This window comes from Aphelocoma coerulescens, chromosome 10 (genome assembly GCF_041296385.1).
Source record: "Aphelocoma coerulescens isolate FSJ_1873_10779 chromosome 10, UR_Acoe_1.0, whole genome shotgun sequence".
In the NCBI taxonomy this organism is placed as follows: domain Eukaryota; kingdom Metazoa; phylum Chordata; class Aves; order Passeriformes; family Corvidae; genus Aphelocoma; species Aphelocoma coerulescens.
The window spans coordinates 618,487-645,034 of record NC_091024.1 but is presented as its reverse complement, the minus strand read 5'-3'; the positions used below and the strand labels follow the sequence as shown (position 1 = coordinate 645,034).

At 38.4% G+C, this 26,548-nt stretch overlaps 1 protein-coding gene across 11 annotated transcripts in view; it reads right to left on the bottom strand.

The window, feature by feature from the left end:
* Nucleotides 1-2,033: 2,033 nt before the first annotated feature.
* WDR72 (WD repeat domain 72) overlaps nucleotides 2,034-26,548 on the bottom strand; it is a 130,558-nt gene continuing 106,043 nt past the window's right edge. For 9 of the 11 annotated variants that reach the window (XM_069025441.1, XM_069025437.1, XM_069025445.1 and 6 more), the window contains one exon: nucleotides 2,034-2,138. The gene's annotated coding sequence lies outside the window, so the exon portion shown is untranslated. Of the gene's footprint in view, nucleotides 2,142-25,669; nucleotides 25,833-26,548 lie in introns of all 11 variants that reach the window. The other 2 variants (XM_069025439.1, XM_069025438.1) reach the window with 2 other exon arrangements.

Genomic DNA, 26,548 nt, shown 5'->3' with positions numbered 1-26,548 from the left:
AAAATCAACCCCCCAAAAGGGTAGGTATAGCAGGATCCTGTTACCTTTCTTGCACACAGAGCTGATAAATGTGTCTCTCTGAATTTGGTCTAAAAATAATGTCACACTTTAAATATCTTCCCATACAATTGTTTTGATAAAGAGACAGGTCATTGCAAATTTTGTCACCTGGTGCTGTAAAAACATTCATTCATTCATTCATAGAGTGATTCTCACCCTGCTAGAAGCAATTTCAGATGGATATTAACCACAATATGACATTTCAATGAAGATGCATAATTGTTATATAAAATAAAGAGCAAAAATTACTAATTTCACGAGTATACCTTGACTTGCGCCAAGTAGAAAATGCTGCCATAAAGTGTGGTGATAAAGGAACACAGATGCTAAGTCATTTGTTGAGCCTGCTTTTGTGCTGCAGATAGAGCTTTGAGTCTTCAAATATACAACCGTAATGCAGCCAGGCACATTTCTGAATGGTAGTAATTTTCCACTGCAGGATATAGTCATGCTGAGATTTAATGCTTTTTTAAAAAAAAGACCAAGAGAAAGAAAGATAGAAAGAAAAAAAAAAAAAGATTGCTAAGGTATTTAATGTATCACAACAGCACCCCCCCAATCCTTGATACAGATAAATTGTCGTATCTGTTAAAACCCAGCCCACAATGATGTGCAGTCAATACAATAAACAATTCAGTCTCCAGTAGAGATGAGCAAAAGAATTTCTCATATACAGAAGCAACCTTTTTGTTGTTTCTGCAAAAGAGTGAAAAGAATTACTTTTCAGTTGGCCCCTGTTTCTGGCTTTCACTTAGCAGAACAGAAAGCTGTATATCGCCACGGAGGGGGAAGGCTGAAGGTCAGTCAAGAAATTCAGCTTGTTGCATCACACTGCCCTGGTCTGAGTCCAATCTGCATGCTCAGCAGCAGGGTGACTGCAGAGAACTGCAACAAATATTTTTCTAAAAAAAGAAAATTAAAAGAAAAAAAAGAAAAAAAGCACTGCTTGTAAAGGTTTCCTATAATAGCTGAAAATTGTTTACATGTAAACTTGGCATCCTAATCAAGGGAACAGGAATTTATAGAGATTCTCATGGTAAAAATCAGGAGTTTGCTCAATGTGAGAAACAGGAAGATAAGTGAGCTTTATGAATTGACACAGTAAGGTTGTCCAGTGGTATTTAGGTGTCTCATGGGATTTTCAGTCAATGTAAATTAGATGTGTAATGGTTTTGAAAAATCTCACTCTATGCCTATTGCATGTTGAAGTGTCAAATCACTTCTAACAATAGTCAGTGAGGCCTGTTACCCATTAAAAAGGAAAGGTAGAGGACTCTCCTTGAGCTTTGCAATTGTCTCTTTGGTTCCAACCTCCAACTTTGAATTCAGGAATTTCTCTTATATGGCGAGGAGTGAGAAGTCAGACTCATCTCTTGTATGAGATTTTGTACCTACATCCCTAATGGTGGACCACTAGTCTGCATTCCTTAAGCAATAATTTAACATTTTACTTGCCCCAATTGTACCATCTCTACCTGCAGTCTATAGTATAAGTATGCAATAATATTTCACCAAATCAAATGTTACAGAACTACAAGATATGTCTGGATGAGATAACTGAGGAGAAACATGGAGAAATCAATTAAAAATCATAAAGAAATAGAGCCTTATTCTTATAAAAGGTGTAAAATTCTGCACGATTCAAAATAGATAAAAAAGAAACAGTATAGAGTCTGAAATATTCTAGTAAGATACAAAGACAGCTGTAACAGTGTTACTCCTATGGAGTTAAAGTTTCTCTTCCATTATGTCCCAATTACACTGCTCCATCAGCAGATAGGGCTTAGTAACCTCATAGGTATGACAGGAAATAATTTACATGGATTTACACGGATGTGCAATGAAATTTACTGCATTGGACCCGTGTCACAGATGGAGCACTCTGCTGCAGCAAAGGACACCCCTGGAAGAGATCTGGAATAAGCTTTGCCCCAGTTGTTTGAATGTTTTCTGAGATTCCTCTTGATTCTTACCTTGGCTGTGCCAACCACTTCCCCATCATAGTTCAGGACAGCTGTTGTCTGCCTGGTGGTTTGTTTCTCATTTGCCAATGTCTTTTGTTTCAGTAATTCACTTGGCTGCTAAGAGAAATAATATTTTTTGGTAACATTACCCTGTACTGGCAAACTGCCCACTTGGAAATGTATCTGGAAGAGCTGAGCATAAAATAGGAACAGTTTTGTGCCTTGATTCTGCCTTGGATGATCTATATTTTAGTCAGACTCAAATTTCCAGAAGCAACCCTTTTGGGTGGATCTTAGTTTTGCATATTCTGTGTTTGATTTTCAGGACTTAATTTCCAAAGGGACTGAGTGCCTTGGCAACAGCCACAGTTGCATATCTGGCAGTGATATACTACTCTCTTCTTCTAAATATATTATTTCTCATTATATCAGTTTCATTTAGAGAAGTAAGCCATTTTCTGCCATTCTTGAAAACTTGAAGATACCTGCAGATGTTAGTAAGGCAGCATCATCTGTGTCTCCTCATGGGATTCTTAAATTATCATCAAGTAGGTGTGGATTTGATCCTTAAGAAATAGAATTTCTGATGGTGGAAAGTATCTGAGAGAAAAAGTGGGATCTAACGAATTCTAAATCTGTACAGATCCAGGTAAATAATAAGGACAGGAAACGGCAGGACAAATAACCTTAGTCTAATAGAAACAATCCAGGATCAAAGAATGCAGATTCTCTAAGGAAAATAACAGGCAAATGTTAGGGATAACAACAGCAAGTATTTTTACTTTCCTTTACAGACAGTGTATAGGATGTGAACTCAAGCATTGTAAAGCAGCACTTTCAAAAGTATTTTTTGTATGAGCATGTGTCAAACTGGTTTTTACTTTTCCAGAATGTCAGTTTCTTACCCTTTCAATTCAGACTTTGTTTTCAGTGTACTTTTTCCCATTTTGACTATGAATACCAGTTATTTATATCTCAGTTTTATTCAAATAAACAAAGTCTTTTTTAAAACTAGCAAATGCTAGTCAAAATTTTCCTCCTGTACGGGCTGTTGGAATTTGGTCAGACAAACCTGGGTAGGGCAGGTTCTACCTAGAGCTGCATCTGAAAAATCTGGGATTGCTGGGATCTAGGTGATAAATTTGAGCTGAATTAGGAATATCCCATAGTAGTGTTATTGTTTAATATGGTACATATTCATCAGGGTTTGTTTTATTTTTTAAATCTGCTGGCTGGGTGAAACTGGGTATTCTCCAGTGCTCCAAGGAACACTGAAGAGTTGTACCTTAACAACTGCATTTCCTGTCTTTTTGAAAAATCCGTAAGAAATTATTTCATGTGGAAATGTTCTATTAAAGAGCCAGAGGCCAACTGGATCACAAACATGTTTATTGATTTGCATACCCAAGATGGTCTGGGTTCCTTTCTCAGTTAAGTGTGTGTGACCTCTCTGAAGTGAACAGAATTGCTCAGATAACAGCTCCTGGTAGAACCTGCCCTACAATCCTGAGAACAACTCAGAATGCCACATTCTGCCCCAAAATGGTTTTGCACTTACATAGCAATAAAAGATGCTGGGGAGTCTCCCTTAAGAAGTTCTGGGAATAAGAGGATAGGGAATGTGTATTATGCATAACCATATACCCTAAGATCTCCAAGCACACCTAGCTCCCATGTACTCTTTTTCTTGTAATTTCAGCGCCCCAGCAGACACAGCTCCTCTTTGACATCCCATTTCCCATCATCCACTCTCAGCTGTAGTGGATGATTGCCCTCAGTGTTCCATAAAGCCCAATTCACAATTCCAAACACTTAACAAAAAGCTGCAAAACACAATCCACGTAAAACATGGTTGTCAGTCTCCAAGACCAAATCAGGCTGCTATTGGCTGCCCAGGAACATTTCAGTGTGTTTGCGTTCTTCCTTTCACTGAGAGAGGATAGCAAAAGGCACCAATAATGTCACTGCTGGCATCAATGCTGCCTCAGAGGCAAACTTTCTCATTCTTATACTATTTTCTGAATTAATATTAAAGAGGAGAGCTCAAGAGTGTGTCTATTCTAGGAAGAAAAAGAAAAGCCCCATTCTAGAATCTGTTTCTGTCTCTCAAGTTCTTTTTATGCTACAGAGCTGGCTCTATATGATGAGACATGATAATGTCATATTAAACCTGTCTACCTCCCCTCTTGCTCACTCCACCAGAAAGTGGATCTTGCTTTTGATTGTGTATGTTCTTTCAATTTTTGTGGGTGACTTTTTCCAACACTTCCAAGCAAAGTGCAAAACTCCTTTTGTCCTCAAGATGTACTTGCCTTGACACTAATTCTGCATGTGAATATCATGCACAGGAGAACTTGTGTGCTGTACCTCAATAAAAAACCCCAAAAATCAGCAGCAGTCTCAGAAAATTTGTCCAATCTATGCTCTCATACACCATGCAGAGAATACAAAATGCAAAAGTCCTCTTATAACTAAGCCCTCCCAACTCTAGCTGTGCAAAAGACACGGCCTTATTTTTGTTGTAATCTAATCCACTGAAGTTAAAAATAAATATTAGAATTATGGTTTTATTAAAATGATATTGATGAAAAATACCTTCCAAGTCAAAAGGGAAGAATTAATTTTCTTGGCTTTGGGAAAATTACTGTCTCAGAAAAAGCTCTTGTGACTTTTTTTCAACATTATCCTTGTTTCATGACTTACTGCCTCCTGTTTATGTCCCTGGTGAAACAATCAGAACCCATCCATCTGAACTGACCTCCATCTCTCTCCTCTCTTGAGTATGGATGAAATAAACAAAGAGATCACAAGATTAACTCTTCTGTCAAATGCACATCTTCTGGATGTTGTGAACACTATATACATAACATGCAAGGGCACTTCTAAATCACTATTCTCTTTCGCTGTTAACATCATCTCAGCATCTTAATTAAACTTGGCATTCCTTAAGTGCTGGGTTCTTGCAACTTTTCCCTATTTATAAGCAAAGGAAAGTCTGAAGAAAAGTAATGTATGAAGAAATGCAGCCAAGTAACAACCATCAAGCCATCAAACTGAGTAAACTCTGTCTCACTTCTATGAAAGTAAGAGACAACTTCTTATTTACCTGATACTGTATTGCTGTCAAAATAACAGCTATCCTTTATGTCTGTCTTCAGGTACTAGATTTAGATCAGACTCATAGGGTAAAGACTTTGGGTTCATGCTTTGTCTCTAGTTCTTGTCTCCTTCACTGTAAATTCTGGAAACACAACTTTGATTGGGCACAATTCCCTTGCCACTCCACAAACCAAACTGAGATGAGGCCAATTATGGGAGTCTTTCATCTTGTAGAAGTGAGATATCAAAGACTGTAGTTTGATAGAGGCAAAAACTTCTAGTGAGACATTATCACATGCATTACACTCACACTTGGGACTGTGGGCATAAAAGATCAATGCAGAAAAGTACCAAAAGGTCAGTTTTAAAAGATTTCTTGAATATTCAAGGATTCAGCATAGATTTCCTGCTGACTATTGAACAAAACCAATTTAAATGAAAAACCCTGCTTGTGGATTGCCTGGTCAACTTCCCAGACCTTCCATACTTGCTATTGCAGAGAGTCAAAGACAAAACAAACACTTAAAAAATGTCTATTATATACTTAAACAATTTTCCAACAGAAGAATGTCTTAAGTAGCTTTTCATCTCATCAGCCTATATACATTTCAGCCCATCAGTTCCAATGTTTTCTCTGAAATGGTAATTTAATAAACACAGCTACAGGATTGTTTAAGGATAAAAGAGATCCTCTTTCAGAAAAAAAATAGAAGAGATCCCTCTTTAAGGGAGAAAAAAGCTTATTTACTTTTTTTTGTTGGGGGGGTGTACTGTGATTATAGTCTCTTAAGAAATGTAAATTTTTGCAATTTTATTAATATAAATAATTCCCAAACTTATTTTCAAAATCATACAAGAAAACTAGGCAGTCAGACTTAAAAACAGGTGATTTCAAAGTGTGGCTTTAACTAGAGTAATTTTCGGAAGGGAGAAGCTTGACTGAAAGCTAAAAATAGAATCCTAATTTTCCCTGAGAAAACATCAATTGTGTCCAGGAAGAATTTGTAGATTTGCAGAACTTCTTAAAGCAACTTCAGTCCTTCCAAAAGCTGTTTTTTGCCTCCTTTCTCTCTCCTTTTCTCACCCAGAAACACACACACACACAGAACAGACAGGGAGATGTTTGTGAAAACTGCAGTTACTGCAATCAAAAGTACAACATTTACTGTGGCTTTTATCAAAGATTTCAATTCCCTCATCTTAAGGAAAATGACCCTTTTATTTTGGTGTGGACATAAAATTATGGCTCAGGGAAAATTGGAAGCATTTCTGTTGAGGGAAATCAATTTTCTCACTGCCATATATGATCAACATGTCACAGCCATCACCTAGATAATAATAGTAAAGTACAAGTAAAATGGCTGGTAATACTGGCTTCAGGGAAAAAAAAGAGCAAGATAACACCTCTTTTTCCCCAACATGTTTTCAATAAAAAAATAAGAAGAAAGAATGCCAAGGTTTCTCCTGTGATCATAGCCTTTCAGAACAAGAATGTTTTATTTTGTATATTGATAGTCTGAAGTGTTGATGAATCTGATGAGAAGTTTGGTCTTCCTGGAAAAGAGTCAGCACTTTGTGTAAGCTGTGCTGGGTCCTTTTCCATCAGCTTTTTAATGGGTGGCTAATGGTAAGGAGAAGTGACCAGCCTGAGATTACCCAGGAGTATGTTTATGTACAGGCAACACTCACAGCAGTGAAACATCTTCTTAATTTGGATACTACAAACAAAGGAAACATCAAATTTGACCTTGCTGGGGAAATGTTAATGGCTTCTGCTCATCTTCCTTCTGCCACTTAGCATCTCTTGTGCCCCACCTTGGGAAGCTTCCCGGCAGAAGTGTGCATTAGCAGAACTCTACCCTTACAAAACCCTGGCCCAGACAAGGAAAAAACATTACAAGTGATTAAATGGTCTTTGGATGTTCACTTCAACAGATGTAACAGGTCACCACAGTTAAGCACATCTTCAGTGATGCCATGATAGTATGCACAAGATAAATCAGAACTCTGTAAACAGAAGGAAATTGTTTCGTATTTCAGGTTGAATTTTAAATGTTGTCAAGTAAAATCAAGAAACTACAGCTGCAAAGGTTAAGGACTGCAACACTGGAAATGAGAATACATACCAACAGTGATTTTCATACATTAAAGAAATGTAAATAGGACAGAATCCTACAAACCCTGGAGGTAACTGAGAGTAAATAATTCCTAGGACATAAAATAATCATCTCTGCTCTTCTATCTGTGTTGTACTCTGAACTTTACAAAAATTTAAAGAGGAGATGATGTCATTCATACCATGCTGCAAGAATGGTAGTGGGCTTACAGAACAAGCTGAAAAATTAGCATAATAAGGTTTGTCTTAAGACAGAAAGGGAAAAAAAAAGGAAATTAGGGCTAATCCATCTCCCATAGTTTTGTTGATGATTTTGGACTTTGCTACTGTTCCTACTGCTAATTTCTGAAAGATCATTCTTATTAACCACTTGCCTTAATATCCACAACTGGATAGAACTGGTTTTTACCTTTGAAAATCAAGTAGGTTATGGATTCCTAGCAGCTTATGTGGGATCCAAGAATGAAACCAGTGACATCAAATCACCAAATGAATTGGGGTCCTTAAAGAAAGGTATCAGCAAACTGGTCTCTAGGTTTTTAGCACCAGTTAATCCCTGTTTGGTATCTGTTTGGCACAGATGAATAATTAGTGATTTTTCTTGGTTGTGCTTGACCCATGCCCTCAAACGACCCCCTCCAAATATGTCCCAAGTAGCATGATTATGTAGGGTGGTGTAAACTGGCATGATTATACATCAGGATATGAAAAAGAAATGACAGCACCAGATTGTGCTCACTTTAAAGTATAGCTTTTCCTGACATACCTTTGTCAATAGTTTCTTTTGGAGAAGCCTCCATTCACACTCAACACAAGTGAAACTTGTGCTTTGGCTGCCAGATTCCCATGAGAGTTCCTGTGAGAGGAAGTCAGAGAAAGGACCTGATCTCTGTTCTTACTAATGACAGAAGTGAGGAAGAGACTTTCTGCTTGGGTTTTCAGGCAGCAAAAGCATCTAATTTAAATACTACGGTAGTTACATTCTTCACTAAACTGCATAAAACGAAGCACATTTTTGTATTTTTTGAAGGATTTATTGTGAATTTCATGGAAGTCCATTATGTCCTTGATTTGACAAAATGTTTAATAAAACTAGCCTGACTCCTAAATGCTTAAAATTAAGCATCTGCTTACTTAGGTGAGGAGCTCTGTGTTGTAATAACTGATGAAGGTTAAACATTAAATCTTCCAAGTCTATCTGATCATTCTAAGAATATGCAGTGTCATGACATGCTTCAAATTTAAATACAGTCTGGAAGTGTGTGTCTAAGGAGTAAATAGTATAACTGAGATGTGCTAAAAATACGGTGAAGACCTTTCAAATCCTTTTTTAGCCTTTAATCCATTATTTAGCACTTCATTCTTTAAAAGAAACCTGCAGAGCTATCTCCTCAGAAGCACAACCTTGAAACAAAGTGTTTTTAGACATGCACAGAAAGCATTAGTAGCTTTCATTGCAAAATGACACCTGTGTGCCCGTATGTCCTGATCCCTGAAGTCATACTTCACAATATAGACTTATTCATTCAAAAACACTTCATCTGATTTATATCAAAGTACCTGCTCCTGTCTACACCGACTAAGTAAATGTCCAGCTCAGACAGCAAACACTGTTGTCTTGAAATCTTTCATTCTGGTGCATTATCATACATTTATCATTATGGTGTTTCATACCCACATACCCATAAATATTTGGTTTTGGTTGTAGGCAGACCTGAGTGTCATGGAAAGCTGACCTGCAAGTAAGTAAGAGAAAAATCTTATCTGTGGCCTTGGAGAAAAGGAGATAAAAATGAAGGGAAAGTTTGAGCAGTGTGAGTAAAACTTTTTTTAAAGGTAAATTAAGTAAATGTCCCATAGTCAGTTATTAACTTCACATGGTTAATGCTGCTGTTTGGTCTAGGAAGGTTATCTGCTGAAACATTTCTTAACATTTTCCTAATGCTATCATGAATTAAAGAGGTAACATTTATCAAACATTCACAGTGTCGGTGAGTCAGAACAAAGAGCAGCCACAGAGCTGTGATAACGTCAGGCTGTCAGTTAGAAGAGAGTACAAATACCTTGGAGATATTTGCTTTTGGATGATGCATTCTATGTCATGTAAAAATGTAACTTTTCCAAGTACACATGTTACTGATTAAGTTAAAATCAGAAAATCTTATTTCCTTCTAATTACTTCTAAAGCCATATGCAAAAGATGGAGAAGGATAATCAACAGGATGATCCAGATAAAGGAGCCTTAACATGAAGAGAAATCAAAGGGCCCAATCCTCCAAATCCTTCTATGATTAGTCTTTAATCTGCAGTGAGATTGTTCATGTGAAACAGAAGTTACAGGACCAGATCTTAAATCTCCCAACTGCATCTTCCTAAGAAAAGAGGTGGATTTAAATCCAGACCTAATGTCTCATTGTGTCTGGCAGTATCAAAGAAACAATGGCAGCAGCTATTGAGTCTAAAAGACTTGTACCATTCCAGCAGGCCCTGATTTGAACAGTTAGGACTAATCCTCAATGCTGAGAAGAGAAAATTTTGATTACAGCACTTCTGTGTTAAAACCCTTACCCACGAAGCAATTGAACCCGTGCAAGTGATCATGCTCAAGGCAGCCAAAAAGCTAGGATTCACAACCCTTTTCTCTACACCTAGTAGCATAATCTCTGATTGAAAAGCTTACTATCATTTCAAAATAAGTGAAAATTAAAAGCTAGTTGCTCTGTCCTCTTTTTCAAACATTTCCATCAATGGCTATCATTGCTGCCAGAGTGCTGTAAGTCTCATGTGGCTCAGGCTAAGATATTGTGTGCTGATTTATATTTTACATTTACATTAACAATTATACATGTGGAGGCTTTTCCAAGAAAGAGCAATTCCAAGTTAGGGAATAGAGAGATTTGGAAAACATGGAACTAAACAGCCTTGACTACAACTCAGACCTGTCTTAGGTTCACCTCCAACCATTCATTCCCCCGTTCAGGTCTGGGCAGATCCTGGCAGTTCTGTATTAACAGCTCTCATCCAGAACTATTTCTGGTCAATAATAAATAACTTGGGAAGAGTAAATCGGTGAATAGAATTGCTAGTTACAGTCTCTAACAAATTAAAAGGCATCAAATCAATATTATGTTTCAGTGGGACTCCACACTTTCCAATTCACTCAATACTTCCTAAAATTATAATTTCACTAGTTAGTCAGGGATTATTTAAATTATGTGTGAACAGTGGCTTTACTGTCAGTGTGTCTTCCAATATGTCCAGTAAATCCTGCATCAGGAAGTGGGCCCAGAAAGATGTGGCACCTGCTCACGTTCCTCAGTGTGTAGGTACACACAAAGGCTGGAGTCTGCACGTCTCTCCTTGGCTTGCAGCCCCTCCAAGGGCAGGAGCCAGCAAACAGGTTGGCTCTGCTTCTGCCTCAGTAGGACAGGGGACATGGACAAAGGGAGCAGCATATGAGAGCTCCTACTACTTCTGGCTGTAGAGCTCCCTAGGACTCACAAATGCCCCCATTTCTCAGGAAGGAGAACGTACTTCTGCTCTACATTTTTCTTCTTTCCCAGATTTGGTAATATTTTAATGCAAAATACATCAAAATTATAGATGGCTCATCGTCTTCTTTCTCCTTTTTCAAGATATTACTAGGCTTCCTGATGTCCTGACTCCTCTGTCAAATATAACAAGTCTTAGAATAAACCTATTACTCAGAGCTGTACACATTACCAATTCTGGTTCCCTTCCTCATAAGCATGACACAAAATTCCTGCCCAAAATACATTGTGGGTTTTGTAGTAAAATGCAAAAATAGTGGAGCAACACTGTAAATTCATTGGGTTTTCTTACTATGGAACTGAAAATACTTGCTATTTTATTTAATATTTGATATTAATTACAACTATTTATATTGTCCTTTGAGAGGTGCTAGTCCAGGAAGAGTAATCAATTCCAGGCCAAATTCTGATCCAGGTTATAACCAGCAAGTACAGGATGATATTTTGGTTTCAGTGACATTGCTCTAGATTTACTCTAATCTAACCAGGATCATTACCAGGCTTTCTTTAAAGACATTGTTCTCTCAGATGCCTTTCCAGATTAATTGGCACAATTACATCCTTCTTTCTCCCTTCCCCCTCAGGTCAATCTGTATGTCAGAGGGCTACAAGCTCTGTTGATTCAGAGCTGAATGGGTCCTGTAGGGAAATGAGTTACAATGATTTTCCTCATCTCTAAAGGCCCAAACTCTTTTGGTTTTGATGCAGCAGTCACAAAAATACAGTAATCTGTCATTCACTCAGACTTACTTTTCTTCATTTGAAGGGTAAGAGACACTTGGAGGATGCAATGGGCTGTCTCTTCACCTGTGAAGCACTTCATGAAACCCTTACATGCACTTACTATTTCTTCAGCTTCCAGAGTAAAAAGACTATTGGCATTTACAGTCAGAAGGTAATCTTTCAACAGGAGAATTGTGAGGCCAGAGGGGATAGCTCAGTGATCTGAACATCGAGGATCAAATTAAGCCTTGGTGCAAGAGAAAGCAACTCGTCTGACTTCAATGGAACCGAGCAAATTTACATCAGAGGTGAATTTGTCCTGAGAGTCTGCATGGAAGCACAGATTCAAATCCCAGCACCACAGGTAAGTGAAGAGTGGATTGTCAACTCAGCAGTATGAGAAAAGATTTCTTATGAATGCTAGCTTAGAAATGGTAGAAGTGCAGTCCTTATTTCTGTGAAAGATATGGCACACCCAGGAATGAAGAAGGCTTGGCTTGGAAATGTTTACAAATACATGGCATATCATACAGAAAAAGAAATCCCTCCCCCTTTCCTTTCACAATTTCTCATTTCTTTATTTCCTGCAAATATTATTTGAACATATCACTGGTTTTCAAAAATGTTTATCAAGACATCTTACCAAAATGCATTCAAACAGTGGTCTCCGTTCTATAAAAAGTTATTTTATCAAGTAAAAAAACTCAACAACTAAGGAATAGTTATGTTTATGTAACAGAGATGTTTACAGTTTGCCATGTGTTTACTATGATCTAAATAACAGCAACCAGAAGGATACTTCCATTAACTTTTCCTGAAATCTGTTAGTAATGGGCTGGTGATAATACTGTTTTTTCCTGTTCTATTTTAACATTCAATCTCATTTGCTAAATAGATGACAAATTTTCATCAGAACAGAAAATGCTGCTAGATGCATTTCAATTGACCATCCCAGGTGGGCTGTGAATAACATAAATTAAAAAGCCATTCAATAAGCATTTCTGAATTTCCCCCACTTTTCTGCACTATTTTTCTGCTGTTGTTTCCATTATGTTAAAAAATGAAATAAAATCTTTTATACCACAAGGGAGCAATTAATACTGCTTTTTTTACCCCCACTACACTGTGACTATGTCTATTCATTACTTCATCAAGGCTAAGTAATCAATATTTTCATTTAACAATAGACAAAAAATACTTTTATTAACAACATAAATGCTATTTTCAGACCTGCCTCATCAGACATTCTCAGGGAAAGTAGGAGAAATTAACAGCAGCTCCTACTCCCTCCTCTGCTGTTTAAATTTCCAGGGGAAAAGGCTATGGGTTAGTAGCATGCAAAGACAATGTTCCAATATTAGAAATCTCCCAACCAGAAAGTTGTATTTTGGGCTTGTGTTTCCCAGACCTCTGCAGTAGCAAAATCCCTCATTGCTCTTAGATGGCAATTACACTTTAAGCAAAAAGATTCTGCAGATCATTGATTCCTGCAAATCTCTTCTCCTTTGAAGTAGCAGCACTTGCTTATGAATGAAGATACACACGGTTTCACCTTGAAATCACATCAGCCTATTTTCTCCATTTAGTCCTGGAAGCACATGAATTAGATGTTTCAAATTGGATACATCTCATCTGAAGAAAAGAGGTTTGGTCCTGAGAGCCCCCCTTTAAGCAGGTAAGATACGTGTGTGAGGACTCTTAGAGGTATGACTGAGACTATTTGTGGGAGTAAGAATTAAGAACAGGAAGTTTGTCTTGGACCTGAACACTCACAGCTCCACTCAGGTGAGTAAGATCCAAGTCCTGCTGAAGCTTCATGTCTGAGTGTTTGTGTGTGCAAGGATTCCTCATGGGAGGAAGGCTCGCACAACTCCACTGTGTGAAACTATGCAGGTGATGGACAGAGAAAAAATAGCTGATTTAAGCTCTTCTTTGATTTTACATAACATTGACTTCTGCAAATGTGACCTCAAATTCAAATTGATTTGATCTTAAATGCAGGAGATTTCATCTACCTTCCAGGCAAATATGCTCCATATGTTAAATACCAGTAAATATAGTTAAGTTCTCCATTGTCTATGAATGGAATACAGAACAGCTTTCCTGTAAAGACCAGATTCTCCCTTAGCAGCAGAAGATTTAAAAGGTCAGAACTAGTAATGATCAGCTGAAAACAAGGGCTTGCCTGAAAGCTGTTAAGAGTTTGCATTTCCAGTAGGTCCTAAAGCCCAGTGCTTGACAGTCCTTACAGAAAAATTCAGGTGAAACAGCACCTTGTGGATTTTTTTGTCCTGGTGATGCTTCTTTCTCCTTTACCTTCTGATGGTAAACAGGAAAACTTGAATGCTTTTTTTAGGACATATAATCAAAATTCAGGTATTTCCTTGCCACAGGTTCAGTATTTAAACTGACCACTACTGCAAGGGGTAAGGAAATAACTTTTAATTAGTTATCTCATAATTGCTTCCTGTAAGATTTTGTACTTTTTTTCTTAAGGATATTGTACTGCTTGACACCCAAAGAAAATTTCTTCAACAATTTTGGCTACTTATTTGTTATGCAGCCCTCTGATATTGTTCTGGATAGCCTCTATTTTTAGCTCTTGGATCATACATCCTGGGGAAGGAGAGCGATTCTATTCTCTCTCCCAAAGATAGATTGCCCCTGAGTGCCAAAAGCTGGCTATGGAAAAAAACAAAAACAGCAGCAAAGTGCTCATGGCAGAAGGCTTGATGGAAGCTTTAGGGGAATAATTCTGATATGTTTACTTTATTTTCTTTTTAATGGGTTGTCAGCTGAGGAGAACAAACAGCTCTTCCTGCATCCAGAAGAATAAGCATTTATTGGTCCAGATAAAGCACAGAGAAGAAATATTGTTCAGGGTGTACTATAAGTCATCACCATGTCTCTTCAGGTAAAATGCCAAAGTATTTCTCCTCTACAGTTTTCACTGTGCTGCTCTGTGCAACACAGACTGGTAGCAGAATGGTCCATGGCCATTGGAACAACACAGAGTTGTATACTGAACATAACCTCTGAATCTCACGCTGCAGCAGCTTCTCAGGTGAAAGTATTGCTAATATCATTAACAGAAATAGAAGTACCCTTGGGAATGATATGCATGCACTTTCAGTAGAAGGGTACACTCTCATATGCACATTCAGAGCGCTCCTGAAGATGGGAGGGGTTTGGGAAGGTTTGAAGAATCAAGGATTGCAGTGTCCCGACTCTTACAGACATATACTGGGAAGCCCTACTGTCTTCATGCTGTCTTCATGTTGCATGCAGTCCTCCCTGTGCAATAGAAACTTGCTATATTTTCCTCTTCACAATCCACATCACCAGTAAAGCCTTGATTTTTTACACTGGCACTGCATTAAGTAAGTGGTATACATGGAAATCACTTTCCTAACTTTTCAGGATAAGGACCTTAGAAAAAAAAATAGTGGATTGTTTTCAAAATGCCTGTGAAAGAAAAACACATTGCTACTGTTTAGCTGTGTTTCAGAATGTTGTCAGTAGGAAGTGCAAAATTACATTTCTTCATGCCCATACTGGAGTTGTCTGGTAAATGTACTGCTGAGCTGACATTCAGTGTCCTTGTAATGAATCAAGTCTATGTCTTTACAGAACCTGGGGTTTACAGCAGTGCTCTGAGTTTATAGCTGAGGGTAGTCTTAAAGATCCATGTTTCCTTTATGTATTTCAAATTGATTTGAACCATAAGCCTTTCTTTGCAAAGAATTCTCTAGAAAGTAACCCTCCTAATGACCTTGTATGTTCTGGCCTAGGACCTCAGCTCCCTCAGTAGGTTTCATTACAACTGCACCTGTGTTGCTGTGTAAAACTGCCCAGAGGGAGACCAGAATGGCAAATCATTCTCATTTCCCAAAATGATTGTTCTTCAGGTCAGCTTTGGTGTGGTTCTCTCGAACTGGCCAGTCTTGAAACTTGTGGGCACAGGTTCTTTTTATGACAACCAGCACCTATTTACTGTGCATGTCAATGAGTCAAACACTCTGAGCAGCCTTTAGCTACCTCACATGCCTTTGTGGTGACAATGACATTACCCTCAAAGGGAACCCAAGGACCTTCCTAGATTGCCACTACTTGAGCAAACAGGTTTTGATGGTAGCCTAAACACACGCTGGTGCCAGGCTCTCAGAAGGAGCAATAGAGATGCCAGGTGTCAGCATACAGGGAATACAAGGAATTGCTGGAACCCTGTCAGACACAGCCAACAGGGATCAGCAAAACCAAAAAATCGCTAGGAAACTCTCGAATTCCACTGTTTTAGGGGTCTGAGAAAGTTAAGGTTGCCATTTTGTCAACAGCATGTCCAATAATTCCAGTCCCAGATTCCGCTCAGGCATAATCATTCATCTATATCTGTTAATGACAATTTAATTGCATATCCTTATCTCATAAATACGGAAATATTTGTATATAGTAATATGTGCTAAAGAACACATTGAATTTCAGTTTGCCATCAATTTCAGCTTGCTATTTATATACAGCATATGGATTTCAAGTTTTCCCTTGACACTGGCATTGCTGAAACAACCACTTGATCTATTAAATTTTTTGAGTAGCTCTTTAAATTATAAATAGTGCCCAGTTGTTTATTTCAAGCGCTTTCAGTACTCCAAATGTGGTTTAATTGTATTTGAAAACTGCCAAATATCAATGGAGATCAATCCCGTCCCATTGATCTGTTTATGCAGTTAAACATGTAGAATATCAGATTCAGGCTCTAACATATTTAAATACTCCTCTATTGATCAGCTGCTGCCATGATCCAGCACAGATGATGGCACAGATGATTACAGGAAACTGCCTGCTCTGGTTTTCTCAACTGATACCTCCATCTTTCAAAAGGCATCATGGAAAAACTGATCCACAGCTCAAAACCAGAGGGTGAATCAGATGGACACACAAGCTTGCCATATAAAAAGGTTTAATCCATGGAGATTTTAGTGTCTGATGTGTGAAAAAAACACATACTGAAAAGCAAAATTCATTAAAATCCTGCACGTTTCTGCCTTAAAGGGACAAGAGATGAGTTAGGGACCTCAGACAATCTTTGTTCCTTCCCAAAAGCAGACAACTACCCTCCAGGGCTGCTTGTCCAGCTACAGGATAAAGGTCTAAACTTATGATGCAGAACTGTCTTCGTTAGAATATATGGCAGAAAAATGCAGTAATGTCAGATCCTGCGATGATGGTACTTCAGTGTTTTGGATAAGAACGTGATCCTGATTAGAGAGCTCTACAAGCAAGGGAAAAATACTTTGCTTCAACCCAAACCACTTTTGAACAGATTTTCTAGAGCTAAATAAATGTCCCTTTTATTTTTTAGCTGTTTTGAATATCCATGCAAAAGCTGATCAGGAAACATTGACCTCTTGTATTTGTAGTTCAGAACTAACAGGGCACAGAGAGTGTGAATGGGTAAGGACAAAGTGTTCCCAATACCATGTACTGATCAGGGCTGAGGATCAGAGGAAAATCACTCTCTGGCCAGTGGTGAGGCTTCAAGGGAGGAGTCAGTTCTGTGCTGGTATCTCAGTGAACTGAGGGGAAAGAACCTCACACACCCCTCAGAACTCCACAGCTAAGTGAAAGCTGCAAAAGGCAGAGGAACACAAGGGTTTATATCTTGGGAAAAGAGGAGGAGTGACATGAGGATTAAAGAGCAAAATTGCTCTAAAGGATTGGCAGAGCCTTTCTAGGTAAGAAGAAAAAAGGAACCTCATTTATAGTTCCATAAAGTGCCCCATGCACCTGACAATATTACAGAGAGAGGAGTGATGCAAGGAAGTGTCAGGAGCGTGGTCTTCCCACTCCTAGGGCCTCAGAAAAAAGCCAGCATTGCTGTGGATGAATGAGAAGAGTTCAGGCAGTTCAGCAGCTCTTTCTCAGAGCTGAATGCTTTATCTCTTGGGTTTCTTTTGAAATCCCAGCTAGCTGTGTAATACTAAGGTGAGAGCAAAAAACAAATACATATAAATTGCTCTGTGGTGTTTCAGGTGAGTGAAATGCTTGGAATGCAACCACCCATCATTATTATTATTGTGCTTTGTCTGCTAAAAAGGTAAGTAAGAAATTGTCCTTGTCAAGTTTTCTTCAAAACTGACCCTTGCTTCAGGCCTTAAGTAAACAGCCTTCTCTGGGAAAAGCTGCATGTGGTACTGTCATTATCAGATAGGTACTTTTTCCTGAATTGTACACAAGACAAGTGTTTAAACAAAGTCTAAATGTTTTTCAACTTCTCTTCATAGTCCAAAATAAGACTAAATCTACAGTTTAAGGTATCCTACATACCCATTATGACATCCTATTAACTGGTCCTGAAATTAATTCATATGGTCTCAGATACAAAGTAAACTACTTTTTCATTATTAGAGAGAATTATTTTGTTTACAACAAGTTTTGAGGACACTATTGCATCTGCTTTAGACACAGGACTCCACAGCTGATGACTAACTGAGGCACGATTTAAATATTTCAGCAGCTGCTGAAAATGAATTTTATCAGAGATACAATAACAAAAGTAATTGGCACATTAAAATATGAAGAAAGAAAAAGTAAGATTGTGTTGAGTTTAGAAGACTTCCTTCTTATGAGAAGTCAAGCATTGCAGGCAATACACTGCTGGTAGCAACCACCTGAACTAGCACTCATCAATATTTCTAAATTACTCAGAGGAATCTAGTTAATTATTAGTTTCTTTACACCTTCTGGCAACCTTGCAAAGATTGCTATGAGTTAATATAAATCCCATAAAGTTCAAAAATGTCCTATGACTACTGGAACTTTGTGGGAAACACTAATAACCAACCTAGAGGTTACAATACAGAACGTTTGTTGAAGGTACCCTGGTATCTGCATGTGACTGGCGGTGATGAATGATGATTGCCAGGCTGGCTTTGAACAAGCGTTCTTCCTCCAGCAAAGTCAAACAGACCTTGCAGAGGAAGTTACCGAATTTGCTTTTTGTTAAGGAAACTCAGAGATTAAAATCCATATGCCAAAACTTGAAAACTTGGAATCCAGCTTCAGGAGTGGATGATTCTTCTCAAAACAATCTCCCTGAGCTCTCATGTCACTGCTGTAGACTGGCTAAAAGCTCTGATACCCCTGTGCTCACCAGCAGAGACATCACCAGCACAGCCCAGCACAGTAATCAGAGGAGAGATGCTGCCCTATCCTGTCTGCCAGGCAAATGCAAAATACCTGCCCAGGATTGGTATAAATAATATTTGACTGTGTGTGCTCAGCAGATTCTTTGCTGAGAATCAGGCAGAGACAGCAGTAAATGTTTTCCTTGTATGTGTGAATTTGAAAGCCTCAGTTTAACTTCACCATCTACGTTTCAAGGCTTAACGTTCACATGATCCCTCTTCTTAACACAGACAATATACATCATAGCATTCATTCACAAATGCAAGCAGACTGTCACATACACTGGCAAAAATACAGATGGAAGGGGGTAAAATATGCAGGAAGCTATCCTATCCCCCTATGGCCTGAAATTTGCTCAGGGTATTATACATGTGATTAGCAACTGTCTGTCAACTAAAGGAAAAAAACTTGGGAAATTTAAGGAGGATATGGCTTTTACTGAAGACGCAGTAGTCAAATAATAATGAAATATAAAAAGCAGCATTGTAAATTTCAGCCTGAAAGATGAGGTCTTTGAAGACAGGGAAAATAAGTGGTAAGATTCTCCTATCTTTTGTTTGTTGGAGTGTTTGCTAAGACCTGCCTCATGATGGGTTAACATTTCAAACATGAAGCCAAGTCTATCAATGGTGTTGTTGTGGTCTGATTGTCAGGACCAAAATGAGACACATTTATCTTTAAAATACCTCTAAAAGTGCTAAACATATGTGTGTATATAAAAGTATAGAGGAGTATGATGAGGCGATTGTATTGATTATGAATGGACATGGGCTGATACACATAAAGATTGGTGTGCAGTACATACATGCAGAGGGAAGAGTTAAGCATTGCCAGAACCATTCTTTCTGCAGCCCTAGAGCTGAAATTTCCTAATATAACTGCAATCCTCACGTTCACTATTAAAATAGGACTCAATATGGAATATACAGTAGGGGATACAAATAAATACCTGCACATACACATGCTGTACATATATAAAAGGCTTGACTCAAAAATACTTTGGAATCAGTAAACTTGTTTCAGTGCAGTCACACCAAATAAATGTTCTTAACATAAATTTGCAACTTTAAATTTTAATGCATTTTAAAAACCTAGTAAACATTTTAATTTAGCATCTCTAATAGGAGATATTTTACACCTTCACATAGAAGTTTCATAAACCAGACATTCATCATAAGCATGTGTAATTTTGTCTCTCTGGCCATAGGATTTTCAGGATTTATGTGCAGGATGAACTCTGATAGTCTACTCACACCCTGCATTGCATTCTTAAGATGCCGCTCAGAATATCTTGTAGTAGATTCACAGTTCTTGCTGTCTCTTCAGGCTTTACTCTACAGTTTATTTCAAAGGTAAAATGTAGCTCCTTACGAGACAGAAAATTACATTCAAATCTCTTAATATAATGGCAAATTATATGAATTGGTTTAGCTGCATTTGTTCCATTAAAGAAATATAACAGCTTAGTTTCAAAAGGTCAGTAACTTCTGAAACACTCTTGATTCTCTTTCTTGTCTGTAGCTGAGGAAGAGCAGAGACCACTCTATTCTCAGCAGTAAAGTGGTTCTGTCTACTTAGCTAATTTCCCCACACACTCGGTAGTTCACTGGTGACATATGTCCAATGCTTCCCCAGGTTTAAAAGAAAAGGAACTCACATTTTGCCAAAGAAGAGCCAAGACCACAGAGGAGATGAAATATAAGATAAAGTAGTAACACTGCAGTGGAGTGAACCCAAATGGGACCTTGATTTTTTTAAAGTGACATATTACAGACATAAACCTGAGCTGGAGAGATCAAATCTATACCAGCAGCAAGAGCTAAGCTCTCCAAAATTCAGCAAGGTTCAGATCTCCTTGCTGGGCTTACTCCCATCCTTCCATGAGATGAAAATGTAATAGGAAACTCTAGCAAGAACATGTATTTTCAGCTCCATGATTTGATTAATACTGGTAGAGTACTTTCAAGATTGCTCATATTGCATGGCATGCATTTCTCTTGAAGAGGATTCAATCCACTTGCACAAATATTCTGCTTTAGGTACATTCCATCATTCTGTGCATATCCTTTGTATACATATCTGTAATAGCAACTAAATGTCCCTCAGACAGTTTTCTGACAATAAAGCCAACTGCCAGTAGAACTGAAAGTAAGTTTGAGTGAAAAATTATTTTACCCTCCAGAAAAGCATGGACATGTTCAAACACTTCCTATCAGGCATGGTCATCAGGAGTGTATTAGTAGTTGCAGATCAAGAGCATGGAGATTTTTCCATCACTTTATCAATTTATGTAATTTTCCATACCTGCAAATGTTTTCTCACTCAAATTTGCCAGTACAAATACAGCATCTGTTTCTACAGTCAACTCACAGTGAGGGCCCAGTCATACCTGCTCATATAAATACACAACTGTAGTACAAAAACCATGAAAAAGAATATAAATACCTCATAAGGAAAAATAGATTAGTGCTTAATTTCACAGTGTTGGGCTCAATAGACCAAGGTTGTCAGAGAAGCACAGTTATAGATTAGTTACGCCCGTTTTTGTCTGATAAAATTTTAAGCATTTTATTTTCATTATTACTTACTTTTTAAAGATAACTCCAGACACCCAGGTTTACTAGTGTGATTTCATTAGCAGAATTTCATTCATTGGTAGCATTTCAACTGATAGCTCTGAGAACAGAAAGAGAATAGAAGTGCTCTTGCTGGGAAGGAAGTGTCTGAGGGCAGAGGAGGATGAAGTATCTGCTGTTTTTTCCTCTGGATGCCACTGCAAAGTTTTAGCCACGGACTGCCACAGAGGACCCTATGATAGCTTTCACAAGAACAGTTCAATGCATTTCACTTAGTTGTCACTTTTTTCAAAACCACGGTTGTGCAATGGCAGTGGTGTGGAATAGAAGTTGAATTTCACCGTAGAGATAGCTGCATTTCAGTGGTGGGTGAAGTGATCCCAGCAGACTTTGTAAAGCACTTGGGGATTCTTACAGATGAAAGGTGCTATATAAATGTCAGGTATTGTTATACACCACTTAGGAAAAATGTTCCCATTTATTCCTCTGGATTTACTGTTGAGCATTTAGAGATAATCGTCACTGCTGATAATAACAGTAAGAATAGTACCTTGAATGCTGCAGACTGTGCAGATTGTTCTGTATTCTGCTTGTCTGTAGCAGGAGGTCACATACTGATAAGAAAGAGGAATTTTTTGACAATGTGATTATAGAGAACAAGCTATTTTTCATATTATACGGTCAAAGTGCAACTGTCAGAGTTATTTACATGGCTGCATCATTTATAGCCCAGGATTATTGAAAAGACTCAGCTGAAAGGTAAGCTGCTTTCATGATGATATTCAAAACAGCACAGTACAACAGCTCCCTATAGTAGGGCAATTTATTTGACTGTATTACCTCTCTATACTTGTCTAAGCTCTACTCATTCATTTTATTAATAGATTTTATTTAAATGCATGACAGATGTTTCTAACAATGCTTACCTAAGCACTGATTAGAATTTGTTAGAGGGATTCCAGTGTTTATCCTAACATGAGCACCTTTGGATTTTGGTGTTTTGTTTAGGGCTGGGAGGGGGGCACTTCTTTTTAGCATAACAGAGTTCCAAATGTAGTTCAGTATTGATTTTAACAGGAGTGTAAAAGGCAGACGGCTTTTGCCAGGTAGATGAGTAATTTCAGCAGTGCACTAACAGATCAAATGGTCTTTATAGTACTGGAAAACAATCCTGCCCCAGCAATTCTCTCAACTGAGTAACACCTGAATATAAAGACACTCACATTTCCCCCTTCCTCTTCTGCTTCCCAAGTCTCTCCTCTCAGATTTCTGTCTTCCAGTTGGGGTATCTCATTAACCTGCAGGCTCTATCCCTGCCTCATTATCTTCTCCTGAACATCTGAGGAGGCAGAAGCCAGGCTGTATTAACCCACTGATTGCTGCTGACCGAGTGATGCCCCTGAGCCCTTTTGGAAGCAGCTTTGGCTAAATAAAAGCTGCTGGAAGATGTGGTCCAGGACTGAATACTGGATAAGTATAAGAGTAATCTACAGTGGGGATTCCTTTTATTAAAGCCTTGGCAAAACCTTTGTGTGGAAGGCAGCTGGGTCTATCTCTAAGGAAAGCAAGCAAGCTTCCCTTCTATTTCCAATGTATTTTACTACAGAAGCTGTAAAAGCATTAAAATGCACAGAACCAGCTCCTCTCCTTCCTGCTAGCCAGCAAGGGCACTCTCCTGGCTAACCCAGAAAAATTACCCCCTGGAAAAAGGCTAAATACTAAGGAAAACAATGTTGGTGAGATTCTTTATGTAGTCCCATACCCCTTTCCAAAATGCCACATGAGCTCAGCGCCGTGGGCACTGTTCCCAATATCTGCAGGATTGCAGTTATGGCTGCATGTATCCTATGCAAATTCCCAGAAATTCCCAGTCTTCCTAGACTATTGACATTTACAGCCACCTTCAGAGCACTGTTCAGAATTATCATAAGAGACCAGAGTGCAGCTTGGAGGCCAGGGTGATCATAATTTGACCATGCTGGTATATTTACTCTAGCTAATAGAGTTTATTTCTCATTTTTCCTTTTTGCTGCTTTTACCTTGTTCTCTCCCTGTGGAAGTTTAACCACTGGCTATCATGGGAGGAAGAAAAAACTCAAAATTCTGGAAAAAGTGTGACAGATTTTTCCTACACACAAAGGAAAAAACAAACAGCCAAATAGCAGGAGCAGAGAAGAGCATCTATAGATACAGGTGTTGTAAAAAAGGGGAGTATCACAGGATGCTACATGTTCCATGGGCTAAGCAAAACATTAACATCAATTATATCTGCTTAAAGAATTAAATGAGAGAAGGCATTTTTAAATGAAACATCTAGAATGAAACCTGTGAAGTACTTATGCAGTTAGTCAGACATGTGACTTAAGATATGAGAAAAGACATTTCTAAAATCTAATCCAAACAACCACACAAAGCTAAAGATTTACTCCAATCATAAATTCTCCTCATACACAGGGTTAGGACAGGAGAAACCGAAAGCCCGGAATGTCTTTTAAATATCAACTCTTTTCAAGTGAAGTAATAGTCTTAAGTATCTAGTTGAATAAACAAATACACAGAGTAGGACATGTTCGTCATATGATAGGTGGTAGATCCATCTAACACTTCCCAGAGATTTCTTTATGGAAACCACCAAAAAACCTCTGTAATTTAATCACTAGCCACTGCAACTGGCTGCCTGCCTGTTAATTGCTTGGACAATACCCAAACTGTCAGACCAAAAGACCACCCAGTGATTCATTGGGCTGTCACTTCATATAACCAAAGCAACAAATATAAGAAAGAGTGCCTGGAATGAGTCTTTGCTTGTGATGTCTTCTCTGATATGTTCTCAGTATCCAATCCATTAAAATTGCTCATCACTTTCCTTAAAAGCTTGAAATATTATTGCTGCAAATCTCAAGTTCCTAAGGAGAAGTTATACTCCAAAGTGATTCTCCAAAAATATCTCTAAGGAAAGCCTGTTTGGTAGTTCTAAGAGTTTCTATATTGTATTTCTCAGGTGATTTTGCTGCTTAAGCGTAGTAAGTTTGGGCAGGGGTAATGAAAATCTACCAGTATTTTTATTATGGCATTTTCCTTTTGTACTGAACTTACAAAACACCATGACATCCCTTTATATATCTCCTTACAAAACTTCTCCAATGTAGTACACAGAGATAACACTAACACAGAGACAATGATTTTAAATTCCTTGGAGCTTTTAAAATATATTTTCATTATAGGTCATGAATAATCAGCACTAATATGAATTCTAAATGTATGCTTGGTTGCAATGCATAGAACTCTCCCATAACTATACTGTGTATATTACCAGTGAGGTAGAGGGAAGGCAAAAAGATATGTTTTATTACTTAAGCAGTAGCATAATTTTGAAAATCTAGAAAAAAAAACCTGGATTTGGGAGACCTTGAAGCAGCTTTTTGACAAATATCTGCTCACTGGAATGAAATCTAAGATTGATTTAATGGATGCTATGAAGTGAGAAGTAAAACCCATCAAATCTCCAAAACACATCCTAAAAGTAGCAAAAATACATTTGCTCTCAGCATGCATTAGTCTGGAAGACATTTAAGAAGGGAAGTGCTTTTCCCATTACCAGTGTCCAGTGCACTGTACTCAGCAAGTATAGGAGACACAAAAGCTGGCTACCCTAGTGCTTTGATGCAACCCATGTCCAGTTGCTGTTCTTTTCTCATCACTCATCCACTTTTACTGTTGTCACACATTTTATCAGGCAAGAATTCCTGCTTTCCCTTTGTGAGTCCTTTACCTGAAGCAGTAGTTAAGGAGTGCTGTCACTCCAGAACACGTATCACAACATCTGTAACATGTTTTTGGTCATAGCCCATTAGACATTAGAGGATTGTTTGGTCAGAGCCCATCCACTGAGTGCAGCGTGAAGCTGTGACAGACCCTCCTGTTGGAACCCAGGCCTCTGCAGACTGGCTGACAAACAGCTGGATGATACCCTGTGCCAAGGGTTTCTATTTCACACCGTAGAGCAAGGGCATCAGAGGGATATCAGTTCCCATTCCTCTCCCAGCTTCTGCAGAGGGTTAGAACAGACCTGCCCAGATCTGCAGCGGTAGCAGCTGGATGACAATGGTTCAGTGCCACAGTCTGCCCACCTTCCCAGTTACCGTAGCTGATTCCATAGTCAGAGTGGATTAAACCTCCACCCAATGCATCCTCAGACAGGATCCTATGGAATCCTACTGGTTTAGAAGTGTTGCAGGAGCTAGTGCTGGTCTGCTTTGTATGACAGCTCACTAACACACTACTGTTTGCCCCCAGCATTTAAACAGTATTTTCCAGTTCAAGGCACCATCATTGTGCTTTCTTGTGCTAGTTTTTCCCTCTGTGCACAGTTTCACGTGTAACACCTGCTTTGACCTCTGAGGGCCTGGAGATGATCCCACCAAGTCTCCCTGAGGTTTCATAATGCTGCAGAGACTGAGGCTGCTAGACAGCTTTGATTCTGGGTCTCAGTTTTGTTGCTTCTCTTTCAAAATCTCTCTCTACTTCTTAGCCGAAGTAAATGTCAGTGTAGACAGCTCTACAGTACGCAAAGATAAAGATATTTGGACCTTCAAAATGTTTTTTTTCCAGGACAATTCATGATACTTCCTATAAAGCATGCAATTAGTAGAACCTGTAGCACAAAATCCTACACTGTGTATCCCACTACCTTTCTCTGTCCTTCCTCTTTGTACCTTTGACAAGGATCTCCACAGTCAAGAGCCTTCCTGCCCAGGCTGCTGCTCATTCTGCAAAGAAATACCATTTTGAACTTTCAAAAACATGCTGTGTGTCTTGCAACCCAGTGCACAGGAAGAATTCTAGAAATTTATAGGAAAAAAAAGTGTAGAAAAAAAGAATAGTGGCAACTATATTAATACAGACGATATGAGTTACTGTCCTTTAAACACTGATATTATGAAGTTGAAAACTTCTTTAGACACACATTACTAAACTGATATCCATCTTTAAAGTCATCAGGCTTTCAGCTCAGTCCCAACAATAATATTCTTAAGCATGTTTTTTTCGAACAAACTTAAGAAAAAGCTGGAGTGAATTTCAAGGCTTGAGTGCTGCTGCCATCTACATGGCAGGAAGACTATAAACCAAAACAAACAACAAAAATCTGTACGTTACATTTACTGGGCAGAGCTGTAAGTCTGCAGATCAGTGTGATGATAGAAAATACAGTCCTGAAACTGAACAGAATCTTTTATTACTCTGAGTTTCTATGTGGAAAATGCATGATGATTT